At 40.9% G+C, this 13,308-nt stretch overlaps 1 protein-coding gene across 5 annotated transcripts in view; it reads left to right on the forward strand.

The window, feature by feature from the left end:
• Positions 1–13,308, forward strand: part of LRRC4C (leucine rich repeat containing 4C) — a 1,216,509-nt gene that overhangs the window by 993,180 nt on the left and 210,021 nt on the right. The window contains exon 1 of one of the 5 annotated variants that reach the window (XM_072618913.1): positions 10,287–11,127. The exons of the other annotated variants lie outside the window; for them this stretch is intronic. The gene's annotated coding sequence lies outside the window, so the exon portion shown is untranslated. Of the gene's footprint in view, positions 1–10,286; positions 11,128–13,308 lie in introns of those variants that run through there. 5 annotated transcript variants of the gene reach the window in all.

Consider the following 13,308-nt stretch of genomic DNA (forward strand, 5'->3'; position numbering starts at 1 on the left):
ATAAGAAAGAAAGAAAAAAGAAAGAAACAAAGAAAAAGCAAAGAAAGAAACAAAGGGCTTTTCTTTAAATAAAAAGAAATTCTGGGTAGTATCTGAGATAATAATTATGGTGTAGTGAGAAAAGAACTAGAGAGAATCAGGACCTGGGTTGGAATTCTAACTGACAATAACGTTCATGTGACCAGTGGCAAATCACTGCCTCTCCCTGAGCCTTGGTTTCCTTTTCCATAAGATGATAATAAGACCTATGTCACAAGGTTATTGTGAGGAAAAGATGGTTCCTAAACCTTGAAGTACTATATAATGGTGAGGTATCATCAGCATCACCACGGCTATTATTGCTGTCATCACCACCGTCATTTTCATCATTGTCATCACCGTTGCCATCTTCATTATCTAGTATCTATCAACTAAGCCAGGTCTTCTTAAACATTTTCTCCTCAGGATTGTCTTTGGTTTTGGTAGCGTTCTTTGGTGTTGCATGGCTTGAGAGCATGTGCAGTGCAAAGTGCACATGCTTTGTGTTCAGAACCAAGAATGCAGTGAAGTTATGCAATGCAGCATGGGCAAGAGCTGCCAGAAACACCTCGGATTCATTATGTGTTTGATTTTTAACTGATATTTGGTCATTGTGCATTCAGAAATCTTTTACTGTTCCCAAATTTTTCACAAGCCCGACCCACGTTTAAGAAACACTGATGAGGGACAGAGTATTAGGCAGAAGTGAGAACTTCGAAGGATTGAAAGCTAGGAAGGAAAGAATTTTAGAGATTTTCTAGGCTTCATTTTACAGATGAGGAAACTGATAAAGTGAGGATGAATGACTTGCCCAAAGCAATACTCCTAGTTAAGGGTAAGGCCAGAAATACAAGCCATTTTCACTAACTCCTGATCCAACAAATTTTCCCCTATGCCATTATACTACAGTTATCTTTTATCTCCTCACCTTAAGCTTTTTTTATTTTGTCAACATTTAAAATTGCTTATTAGAAAGCCTCAAGTATCTTTCTTTTCCTCCTAAATCCCATTAAAAAGCACTTAGGATGATGCCTTACATATATTTGGCACTCAAAAAGTTTTTAAATGAACGAAAGGATGAGTGAATGAATGAAATGAATAAATGAGTGAAATAATTGAATTCACTTGACAATGCCAAAAAAGTTTGCTTTGGATTTGGACTCAATAAAGACAGCTCACTTGATATATAAATGGAATAAATATGTAAACATAAAAATATGGAAAATCTCATAATTTGAGAGTTGGAATGACCTTAGCAGTCATATAGTCCAACCCATACATGCAATCTACTCAATAAGTGGCTTCCACATTCTAACTGAAGACTCTTAAGAGGAGAGAGGGAAACCTACCACTTATCAAGGAGCCTGTTCTACTTTTGGATGACTCTAAGTGTTTGGATTTCCCCCTAACACCACTCTGATATCAACTCTAAATTTCCTCCTTTCAATTTCCATCCATTATCCCTGTTTTGCTCTCTGGAGCCAGACTATCACCGTCCCTCATCACCCTCCACTAAAGATAAGGGGTAGGTAGGTAGGTGGTGCAGTGGATAGAGCACCAGTGGAGGAGTCAGGAGGACCTGAGTTCAAATCTCACCTCAGACACTTGACACTCGCTAGCTGTGTGACCTTAGGCAAGTCATTTAACCCCAATTGCCTCATTCTGGATCATCTCCAGTCATCCTGATGAATATCTGGTCATTGGATTCAGATGACTGGAGGAGAAGTGAGACTGATGACCTGCGCAGTCCTCCTTCACTCAAAACAAAGTCAAGTACAAATCATGTCATTATTTCTCTGATGGCATGGTCTTTTTGGCAACGAAAGATGAACACACATGCACACACACACACACACACACACTACAAATATCACAAATAGGTCTACGTTAAAAAGGAGATGAAGTTGTCTATTTCTAGGAGGCAAATCCCCTATGGCATGATGACGTAGGAGAAAAAGTATTGGAAAATCCACGAGACATGGGATTAAATTCTAAACGTTGCACTCACTAGCTGAGTAACCCTGCACAAGTCACTTAATTTCTGTGATTCTCCAATCATCTATAAAATGCAAATACTAATAATTATACTATCTACCTCGCCAGGTTGGTTTTTTTTTTCCTTTTGAAGAAGGCATTTTAAGTGCTATAGAAACATGAGCTATTCTTTATGTTTAGTATAATATCACAATTATTGCTTGTGTCCTCTGTGAGCAGATTCCTATCTATTGACAAACACTAACTTGCCTGATATTTTTTAAAGTTTACTAAATAATGATATTCAATATTTCTGCTATTTTGTATTTCTGGTTACTAGATACTGTCCCCTGCTGGGTGTTAAAGATTCCACTAGGCATAGTCTTCTGGATAGAGCATCTTAGCAGGTTCATTGACTTCCCAGCAGATAATTTCCAGTGAAAAAGGAAACTAAGGAGACATCCTTAAAGGGAAATCACAGGATTATCTGTCCCATTCAAACTTTCCCAAAGTCACCTCTTCTTCTATAAAATATTTCTTTCCAATTTTTTAAACGACAGAGGTGAATGAGAATTTGTTGATTTTTAGCATTTCATATTTTTTTTAATAATTCACTCCTTCACAACACTTAAATTTTTTTTAAGTATTTTGTTAACTTAAGATAACAATGACTTTTGGATAAACACTTTTACTTGTGAGTAATAATGGATCACTTTTATATGCATATAATATGAATATATGCATACGCATATACAGATGCATCTGGATAAGGAAATGGAAGGCCACTGCAGTGTGTCTGCCAAGAAAACCCCAAATCGGATCACAGAGAGTCAGACGCAACTGAAAAATGACTTATTAATATACATATACATATATATATACACACACAAATATATACACACGTATATAGACAAGTAGAGATAGAGAGATAGGTAGATAGATAGATACATGCATGCATGTATGCATACATACACATACATACATACATACATATAGGCAGGTAAGGTTTTATCAATCATCTATCTATCTATCTATCTATCTATCTATCTATCTATCTATCTATCTATAGCTTTATTTGAGGAGTGTGGAAAGGATTTTGAAGCTAAGCTATAGGTCCTCTATGACTTTCAGTAATGTATTTACCATTTCTAGATCTATGTTTCCACATCTATGGAATTCAGATAGTCATATCCCTATAACTCAGAGTGGTTGAGAAGCACACATGAGATAATGTGCAACATATCTGTTATGATTACATTAACTCCAACACATTAGATTTAAACACATTAGGTGGCCCAGTGGTTAAACGTTTGAACCTGAGAGTTAAGAAGACCTGAACTCAAATGCTGCTTTAAGTATTTATTAGCTATGTGATGCTATCAATAAACAAGAAAGGTAGTTAGGTGGCCATGGGCCTGGAGTTAGGAAGACCTGAGGTCAAATTGTGCCTAAGAGTCATACCAGCTGGATGAGGCTGGTCAAGTTGCTTAACCTTTGCCTGCCTCAGTTTCCTCATGATGACACTTACCTCATAGAGTTGTGATAAGAATGAAATGAGATAAAATGTTAAGTCCCTTGCAAACTGTAGTGTTCTGCATATATGCATATGGAAAATTCTTCACTCTCCTTCATCCCTAAGCTACCAACTCTTTTGAGTTCATCCTTCCCAGAATCTCTCATATCTGGCCCCTTTTCAGTACTCACAAGGTCGGTTCCTCCCCTCCCTCCATCACCTCTCATCTGACCTATTGCAATAACCTCTTTCTTGGTCTCCCTGCCTTTAGACTTTCCCTTTCCCAATCCACCACCCACAGTGATACTCAAATGATAGTGTTGAAGCTTGTGTAGGTACCCCCACCCATCCATCCCCTACTTAAAACTTCCCAGCTCTTCCCTATTGCCATGAGGATAAAATGCAGACGCCTCTATTTGGCATTCCAAACCCTTCATAATTTGGCTGCAGCTTCGATTTTCAAGCTTATTGCCAATTGATCTTCACACATTCTACCTTCTAAGCAAATGGGCCTGCTGCTATTCTGCATTAAAGACAAAAAATCTATTTCCTTTCTCAATGCCTTCTAACAAGCTGGTCCCCATTCTTGGAAAATTCTTATTTACTCCTCAACTGACTTTTTAAAATACCTAATTTCCTTCAAAGTTCAGTTCAAGTCATGCCTCCTACGTCAATCAGTTAACAAGAAAGGTAGCTGGGGGCACTGGGTCTGGAGTTAGGAAGATCTGAGTTCAAATTGTGTTTGAGACACACTATCTGTGTGATGCTGAGCAAGTAAGGTAACCTCTGTCTGCCTCAGTGTCCTTACCTGCAAAATGAAGATAATTCCAGCTCCTATCCACAAAGATTATTATGAGGCTCAAATCAAGCAATGCTTGTAAATTGCTTAACAAACTTGAAAGCACTATGCAAATATTCGTTATTATTGTTAACAACCATTTATTACCTTTCACAATCCTCCCAGCTCTTTGTCCCATTAACCCCCAGAAATTGCTTTCTGTTCGATGTATATTCTACGTATGTGGGTTTTGGTTTTTTTTTTTTGTTTTGTTTTGTTTTTTTGTATTTCCTCACATGTGGGCACACTGTTTCCCTTGATTAAAGGTAAGTTGCTGAAAATCGAGATTTTCATTTTTGTTGTTGTATAACCAGTGCCTGTAATATATTTCATCACTATTAAATCCTAACTTATTGATGATCTCAGGACATATTCTGTACAAGGATACAAGGGTACAAGAACAAAATTAAACAATCCTTGCCCTCAAGGATCTTAAACTCTACTGGGGGTAGTAGGTGGTATAGAACATTCAGATAGGTAAGTAGATACAAAAACAAATCTACATAGCACGTAAGGAGCATCACCAACTGGGACAGGCCTTTTGAAGGTGGTGGCTTCAAGGGAGATGGTTTCTAAAGCAGAAAGGTAGGGAGGAATTTCATTTCACAGATGGAAGCTGCTCTCTACAAAGGCACAGATAGGAATGAGAACATAATGTACAAAGAACCACCAGCAGATTAGTTTGCCTGAAAAAGAGAGTTAAAGACAGGGAATAATATGAAATAGATAGAGAAGATGCTAAGAAGACATATGCCAGGCAGGCTGGGAATTTCCTAATTTATCTAGAAATTTTTCTAGAATTACCTAATTTATTTAGAAATAGAATATTGGAAATAAAATATTACTAAATAAAATATTTAGAAATGAATTAAAATAAAATAAAAATATTATAGAAATAAAATGCTGTTTAGAAATAAAATATTACTAAATATTTATAACAAAAATATTAAAATAAAACATAATGAAAGAACTACTGAAAGTTTCATGTTAAATTAGAAAAAATAAGGTAGGAAAAGCAACTAAGTATAAAGGACGGGTCAAATAATAATGTCATTAATGTATCGAGCCTATTTACTCTGCTTTGAACATCAGGCAAGTCATTTGACTTACTGAAGCCTTATTTCCCTACATGGAAAATAAGCAAGACTTTCTCTGTCTATCTCAGCAGGATGGCTATAAGGAAAATGCTCTGTAAACTGTTAAAGTAGTAAATCAACCTGAGCTGACACGATTATCAGTTACTAGGAAGGTCTTATTCTCCTGAGATAGGACAGCACAGTGATATTTTCAGTTCCGTTCCCCAACTTCCCCAACATGGGAGAATATCAACAAATTGCCCTTCTTCCATCTCCCATGACCTAGTCCAGGGGTGGGGAACCTGTGGCCTTGAGGTCACATGTGGCCCTCTGGGTCTTCAAGTGTGGCCCTTTGACTGAATCCAAATTTCACAAAACAAGTCCTTTTATCAAGGGGATTTCTTGTTGTCAAAAGAAATTAAGAAAGCTCCCTCCCTCCCCACCCGCTTTTATTGGGTAGACAACCAGGATAGATTTATGGGAAAATATGGATTACAGTCACAGAATGGTCAAGCAAAGAATGTTTGTTGTCCACCTAGCTGGAAGGAAAACCAACCTGGCTGCAGCATCAGAAGCCACAGGTTCCTCACCCCTTACCTAGTCCATTGCCCCACATTTTCCTCACCGTTCACCATTAAGGACTTTTGATCTCATGAACTTCAGCCACTACTTGTGTTTCACGGAGTTATATAAATTATAACAGACCATCAGAGCTAGAAAGGACTGTTGATCAGAGTCAACAGATGTCAGAACTAGAAAGGGCTTTAGAACACAGAACGTATATTATTAGAAGTCAAAGGAATTTTAGCACATACAGTACTATTGAAGCTTGAAGAGATACATGGGATTACAAGGGAAACCAATTATATTGAAATACAGTCATCAAAAGGAAAAAGAAAATGTCTCAGACCAAGGGTTAAGAACTATTGATTAATTCCTTAGTTTTACAGATGAGGACATTTCAATTGAGAGAGATAAAATGATTTACTCACTGTCTCACAGTAAGTGTTCCATGGTAGAGCCAAGGCTACAATGTGAATTTCCTGAGCTCTAGTCAATGTCTTTTCCCTTATTATCCTATTTCTAAGATAATAAGAAACATCCTATTTCTGTTTAAGTCAAATGTGTGAGCTAATTGGTAACATATATGTAAGATGGGAAGATGCAGTAAATATAGTGAATAGGAGGTTTTTCTTTATCTTTTGCTAGCCAATCTTCCCCTCTCCCCACTTCCCCTGCCCCATATTCCTTACTTTTATTTTTGGTAGATTCATTCATTCTGAAATGCAGCAAAGATGTCTAGTGGATAGTTTTTTTAAAAAAAAACATTGAAATTATTGACTCAGTAGATAGAGTACTAAGTCTGGAGTCAGGAAGATGTTACTATCTGTGTGACTTTGGGCAAGTAATGGAAACTTGATTGGCCTCAGTTTCCTCAACTGTAAAATGGGGATAATAGTAGTACCTACCTTGCAGGGTTATTGTGATGATCAAATAAGGTAATATTTTTAAAGTACTTAGCAAAGTACCTGTTACATAGTAGGTACTATAGTTACATAGTAGGTGCTATATAATTGCTTATTCCCACCCCCCCATGTCATAAGAATGCCTAAAAAAGTTTTCCATTTCAAATGGTATTTACTTTACTTCAGAACAATTCTATGTTAGCTTTCTTTGAAGCTATTTTGAGAATTAGTGAATCTATACTTATATGAGTTATTAGATGAAAATTAAAATTGAGATTTCTTTATGGATAAAGAGTATTTTGAAGCAAATTAAGGTTTTGGTTTGTTACCATCTTTGTTCTTTGAAAGTCCTCATGACTGAACTGAAATATCATTTCTGCCATTTTCTTTCTGTGAGAACAAATCTCAGTCTCTGTGGGACTCAGTTTCTTCATCTGTCAAATGAGTCAATTGCATTAGATATCCCCTAAAATCCCTTTCACCTCTACAATTCTGATCCTGTCACACTGAGAAACACAAACAAGGTGATCACCTCTCACCTAATTCATTCCTATCATTCCTATAATGCATCCTGTGATCTCATCAAATGCTGGTTTTCCTTCCAGTGAGGCAGACAAAAAGTGTCCTTTGCCTGGCTCTTCAGTGAGACTCTAATTCCTATTCTACCATAAACCTGTCCTGGGTGTCCATGCAATACAAAGGGAGAGGGGGAGGGAGGGAGCTTCCTTGATTTCTTTTGACACTGAGAAAACACCAAATTCTCATACTGATATAATTCATGATAGCACCAAAGCTGCCCAGACTTAAGGGAACGCCTAATAAATCATACCTCATATCCAAAGACATGATATTTCCCTGCAGACACTAAAATTTGTTATTCAGATTATAGCTAAGTGAGATGTGATGTTCTTTAACTTTCAAAGAGCAGGTGTTTACTCCTCACGTATTAGGAAGTTTTCAGCTCAGAAAGATCAACAGAGAAGATTCAGTGAGAAAATATTTTAAGTATATTTCTTATTCTAACTTTTTTCGCATAAGATAAACTGCTATATATCTATATCTATATCTATATCTATGGAGAGTCTACCAAAATCGGTAATTATTATGTCACTGATTCTGTAGCTCACACTTTCCTCATCATTCACATCCCTGAACTACTCTATGAATGGCCTTAAATATATAATTATAGATCCCTTTCTTTATGTATAATTTTGAATCAGGGAAAGAGATGGAAAAAAAAATCGAGGGAATAACAGATTTTTACTGGCATATCCCTCTGGCCCCAATTTCCATCCTTCCCTCATTCTATCCCCCACCCCCAACCCCAGCCAGAGTGGAGTTGAAAGAGGCACTCTTTCCCCTAATATGATGTGACGGAAATGCATACATCCACAAGGATGCGATGTTGAAATTGAGTTGTCAAACTGTCCGGAATGTCTTGTACAAACTGAACAGAGCAATTTACTGCAACACTCCACAAGCTGAAGGATCCTATCTCGACTTTACAGTTGCTTTCTCCTAGTGAGCTTGCCCTACCACGGCTTGCCAGCTACCCTTGAGTCAGGCACACTTCTTTCCCCTCTGCTTGTCCAAGGAGATGCTACTGACTCATAACTGCACAGCTCGGTGAAGGAGGAGAGAAATGGAGAGATATCTCAGCTTGCTGGGCATCCTCAAAGTCAGGGCGTCCAGAGCTTGGCTTTGCATCTTGCTGGGATCTGTCCTGTTTTTCCCGTTTGTATTTTAGGAAAGCATCAAAGACACCCCACCCCCCACCTCCATCCCCGCCCCTACTTCCACTAAACCTCGAGTTACCCTTCCCCGACGGATGCATGTATTTTTTTTTTTTTTAAAGAAAATGATTTCTAATCGCTCTTCCTAGGCAGAGAAGATTTTCCCCCAATAATTCTTTATACTTGGGGGTTGTTGGTCCTCTAGCTCTTTGCGGTGTGCCCTCCAGGTGGCAGCAGTGCCCCATCAAAAAAAGCTCCAATCCCCTTTTTCCCCTGACATCAAGTGTTAATGCAATTGACCAATCAGTGCTAAGATGATGGGAGGTAATTGGGTAATTGTATTTCACTGATCACAAGAAAAAAAGGGGAGAGGGGAAAAAGGGGGGTGGGGGATAGAGAGAGAAAAAAAAGAGAGGGAAAAAAAGAGGGGCAAAGGAAAGAAGAGGATGAAAAGTACCATACATGTCCTAAGATAGCGGGGACCTTCCCCATCTGGAAGGCGCAAGCCTAGTCTCACAAGGAATTTTGATTCCAATTCTCTATTTATTTATAAGGGGAAAGGAAGGAGGGAGAGCAAGTAGGGGACGAGAAGAGTTCAAACACGGGCGTGGATGTGTTTGGGGAAGACGGGAGGAAAGGTTTCTTCCAGGCACTGGTGAGATGGCGCGAAGGACCGAGCAGAGCATCCTCCCGACCACTGGAGAAAGGTCCTCTCTGAGGGGGAAGGAGCCTCGAGTCCCGGTCCCTGGGTGGGGAAGAAGAAGCAACTTGTAGCTTTACAGAAATGTGCCAGCCGCAGCTGGAGACGAGATCAAAGCTGCAGTTGCATCAGAGAGGGAGCCCAGGAGCCAGGGACTAGTGCATTTTTTGGAGGGGCTCATTCTAGCTGCCCTGCCACCTCCATCCTCCGCCTGCTGTCTCTTCTCCACCCCCATCCTTCCCCTACCTCCCTTTTTGCTGTTTTAAATAAAGGCAGTATCCGAAGTTCCTTCACCTCGGTGCAGCCGGATCTTTATTGCAGCTGGACGAAAGATGGAGAGCCAGGCAAAATGAAGAGGAAGGGGACCTGGGGGCTTGTGCTGGCCGCACCAGCCGGGCCTTCTCACGCATCCCCGCCGCCTTGATTCGGGACCAGATCTGGGAGTTCGGGAACATCTGGCAGATTGGGAAAGTGTGCGTGTTTGTGACTGTGCGTGTGCGTGTGTGTGTCTGTGTGTATAGGGGGGAGACGGGGGTGGGTGGTGGGGGCGGGGACAGAGAAGGGAAAAGCCGCCACCAGCCTGGGGTGGGGGGAGGAGGGAGGGGGAGAGGAGGAAAAAAGTGGTGGGGGAGGGCTGGGTTTCTTGACAGCTGATGGGAGCCTTGAAATTTTCCTCCACTACCTCCGCCCCCACCCCCACCCCTACCCCCAGCCCCTGCACTCCATTTAACGTGAGATTATGAAATTGCAGAGGAGGTGGAGGGAAAGCGACAGGATCTAACGGGGAGTTTGGAGTGGAGAAGGGAATAAGGTGGATGGCCGGGTAGCTGAAATCAGAAATCCAATTGCGCACTGGGTTGTGATTGGAAATCTAATCAGATCTTTGAAAAGGGGGCAGGCCGGGAGGGGGCTCAGTGGGAGTAGGGGGAGTTGATCTCTTTTAAAAAAAAAATTGCTGGGGGGGAGAGGCAGGGAGAGGAAGGAAACGACGATGTAAAGGGAAGACTTTTGGGTGGCGGTGGCAGTTGGGTGTCTTGCAAAAATGAAGGATGCAGGACGCGGATCTATCCTGGAGCCCAAGGTACTGGAGAAACTGAACGTGCAGGAGAGGAGAAGGAAGAAACAAGATTGTCCTGCGAGACCTGGATCTTAACACATCAATGTATATATCTATACATACGTACAAAGGGAGACAGACGAGAGAGAGCGCGAACGTTCTAAGATGAAATCGACCAACCTCAGACCAGAGAGAGATTGTGTTGTTTTAGTCTAAATAATCATAAAAAATAAACAATAAACACCCGGCCCCACACACAGAAGGGGGAACACAAAAGGGGGGGGTCATTGAAAATGGAGAACAGAGGATCCGGAAAGGAGAAGTATTTTCATTAAAGCAATGGAAAGCAAGAAAAGGAGGAATCTTGGAATGAAAAGTTTGGGGATTTTTGGCTTTTTTGGTTTTGTAGAAAAGTAAAGACCTGCTGTGCAGAGCTGGTTTCGTTTTATTTTTCTTTCATTTTATTCATTTTTTCTCCACAAGAAGAGAAGAGATAAATATGCATCTGCAAAGAAATTTCGGAGAAGAAAAGTTGACCGTGCCAGAATGAGGCATTGATTGGGGGAGAGAAATCAGCAGGGCAGGGTTGGAGCTTTGCCTGTGTTGACTAAAATTGATGGAAAATTGCAGTTGGAGTTTTTCCTTTTTTTTCTCTTTTATTTTTTTTTGCGTGTCAAGATCGTGCGTTTTTTCCTTGCTCATAACCTCCTGGATTTTGCACCTGGACGTTGCCGTGATCGGTCCGAAATACAGTGAGTGATGCTTTACTTATTTATTGGGGAAGGGAATGCCTGATGATTTATGGCTCTCTTGTCCCCTGGAAGCCCCCCCTTCGCTTTGGTTTTAAAGACCTGGCTAGTGGTCAGCAGGAGGGGGAGGGAGTGGGTGACAGAGCCCGCGGTAAATCAGGCTCTGCTCATGAAAGCCCCAGTCGCTAGAACGATGCAGGTTGTCTGCATTCTGGGCAAACGCCTTTTGCAAATGTACACTGGCAAAGAAAGCATCCGAACAAGCCCCTGCAGTGTGGGGTGGTTTGCCGTGTGACTGACTCCCTCCAGAATGCCTGTAAGTTGCATGGCAGCCCAAGAGTTAGATGCACAAATATTTAACCATTGGAAATCGAAGGGGTCCAATTTAAATTTCATTATCCAACCTGACACTGCAGATCAGCAGAATGTATGAACACGAAAATATGATAATAAGGCAAGCAGATGAAGGATGGCTTCTGGCTGGTGGGTGGATGGAGGGAAGGGAGAGTGGGTGATGGGGGGAGGATGCTGTTGGGAAGAAGTGTTTGGACTTTGCACAGTCCCCCTTTTTTTATATGTCCAGTGCATTCTACCCCCTCTCTCATACACACCAGAAATGGGTTCTCTGACTACCTGTGCCCCTACCAGGGCTGCTGAAAATGAAAGGATGGAGGCTACATCTTCCTCCCTGACTATTTTTTTTTTTTTTTTTTTTTGGTTCAGAGAACTGGCTAGACGTGGGAGGCTGGGAATGACTTGGGCAATAAATGATAAGCAACCTTGTTGGTACTTCTAGGACCTGCCTGCTTAGAAGCAAGCACAATTCTTTAACATAAGTAGCTAACTTAGGAAAGCTTCTGTTATAAATATATCTGAGGATTGGTGCAGGCTCTTCTCATTGACTAACTTGCCCCCTCTGAATTGGGAGTGGGGAGGGGGGACAGAGAATGGGGGCAAGAGCACGGGGCCTGGGACAACCTTAGAGAGCACAGAGGACTGATAGAAAAATGAGTCCCCTTCATCTCCTCAAGGCTGGTCTGCTTGGTTGGTGTGGGCTTGTGGTTTTTTCCTAGCCTGTATCTGCCCACCTCTACCTCCTACCTTTGGGGCTCCCAGCAGAAGCTGGAAATCTTTGGTTAAGGGCTGAAAACAGCATGAGTCAAATGACTGATGAGCACTTCAGAACTAGCAGAAAGTGAGGGTTAGGTGAGGATGAGACAGAAGGCTGGTTACACATGGCCAGACCTCCTGCTACCCTAGTGCAGGACTAAGGTGTATTGGGGGACAGAGGTGGTGGAATGAGACTGAGAGAAGATGGGAAGAAGTCTTGTATGATCCTCACATCCTGACAACTGGAACAGAACTCTTCACCCTACACCCACCCTTGGTCCTCCCCACCCCCATCATCTCTTTTCCTGTTTGGGTTTTCTCATATAATATGGCTTGTGGGGGGAGGGTGCAGAAAGATGTAGCTGGATTTGGTGCTGTAATATATTTGTATTGTCAGTTAATAACATCTCTCAGCTATAAATCTTCCCCAGAGCCTTTTATGAACTCTTTTCTTAGAAGGAATGGAGGGGCAAGAGGGAGGAGTATTCCCTCTACTGCTTTTGCGTTGTGCTGGTATAGGTTCTTCTCATGAGTGTTGCTGAGTACAGACAGTAAGAAGGGGTAGGTGCCTCTAGATTTAAATTTGAGAGGTGATCATGAAAATTGGGACCACCAAGGAAAGGATGAAGGGCAACTCTTTGACTCAATTTTTATTATCATTTGCCTTCTGCTGGATACTAAGGCCCACCTAGTGTATTTTTCTGGGCATATGTACCCAGGTTGGATATAGAGTGGGCAATAAGTTTGTCAGCCTTTGAAAAATCATCATACAATTTTCCTAAGCCCCCTATGCGTTTCTGCATATCTTACCATAATTCTCTGCAACGATTTTGTGTTTTTCCTATGTGGCTAAATTTGCAATATTTAGACCCATTCAATTTATGTTAAGCTGCCACTAAGCCATCTTATTAAAAGTGAGGACTGGAAAATATATATTTGTGTATGTATATGTATATATGTTTGTATATCTATCTATTGATTGATATACATATATGTATGTATACATGCTTTTTTTTTCTCTTGCTCAGCCTTAAACCATACTTACAAAGCCCATCTTTTGCAATGAACTTTGCC

Source organism: Notamacropus eugenii, chromosome 6, assembly GCF_028372415.1.
Source record: "Notamacropus eugenii isolate mMacEug1 chromosome 6, mMacEug1.pri_v2, whole genome shotgun sequence".
Classification (NCBI taxonomy): domain Eukaryota; kingdom Metazoa; phylum Chordata; class Mammalia; order Diprotodontia; family Macropodidae; genus Notamacropus; species Notamacropus eugenii.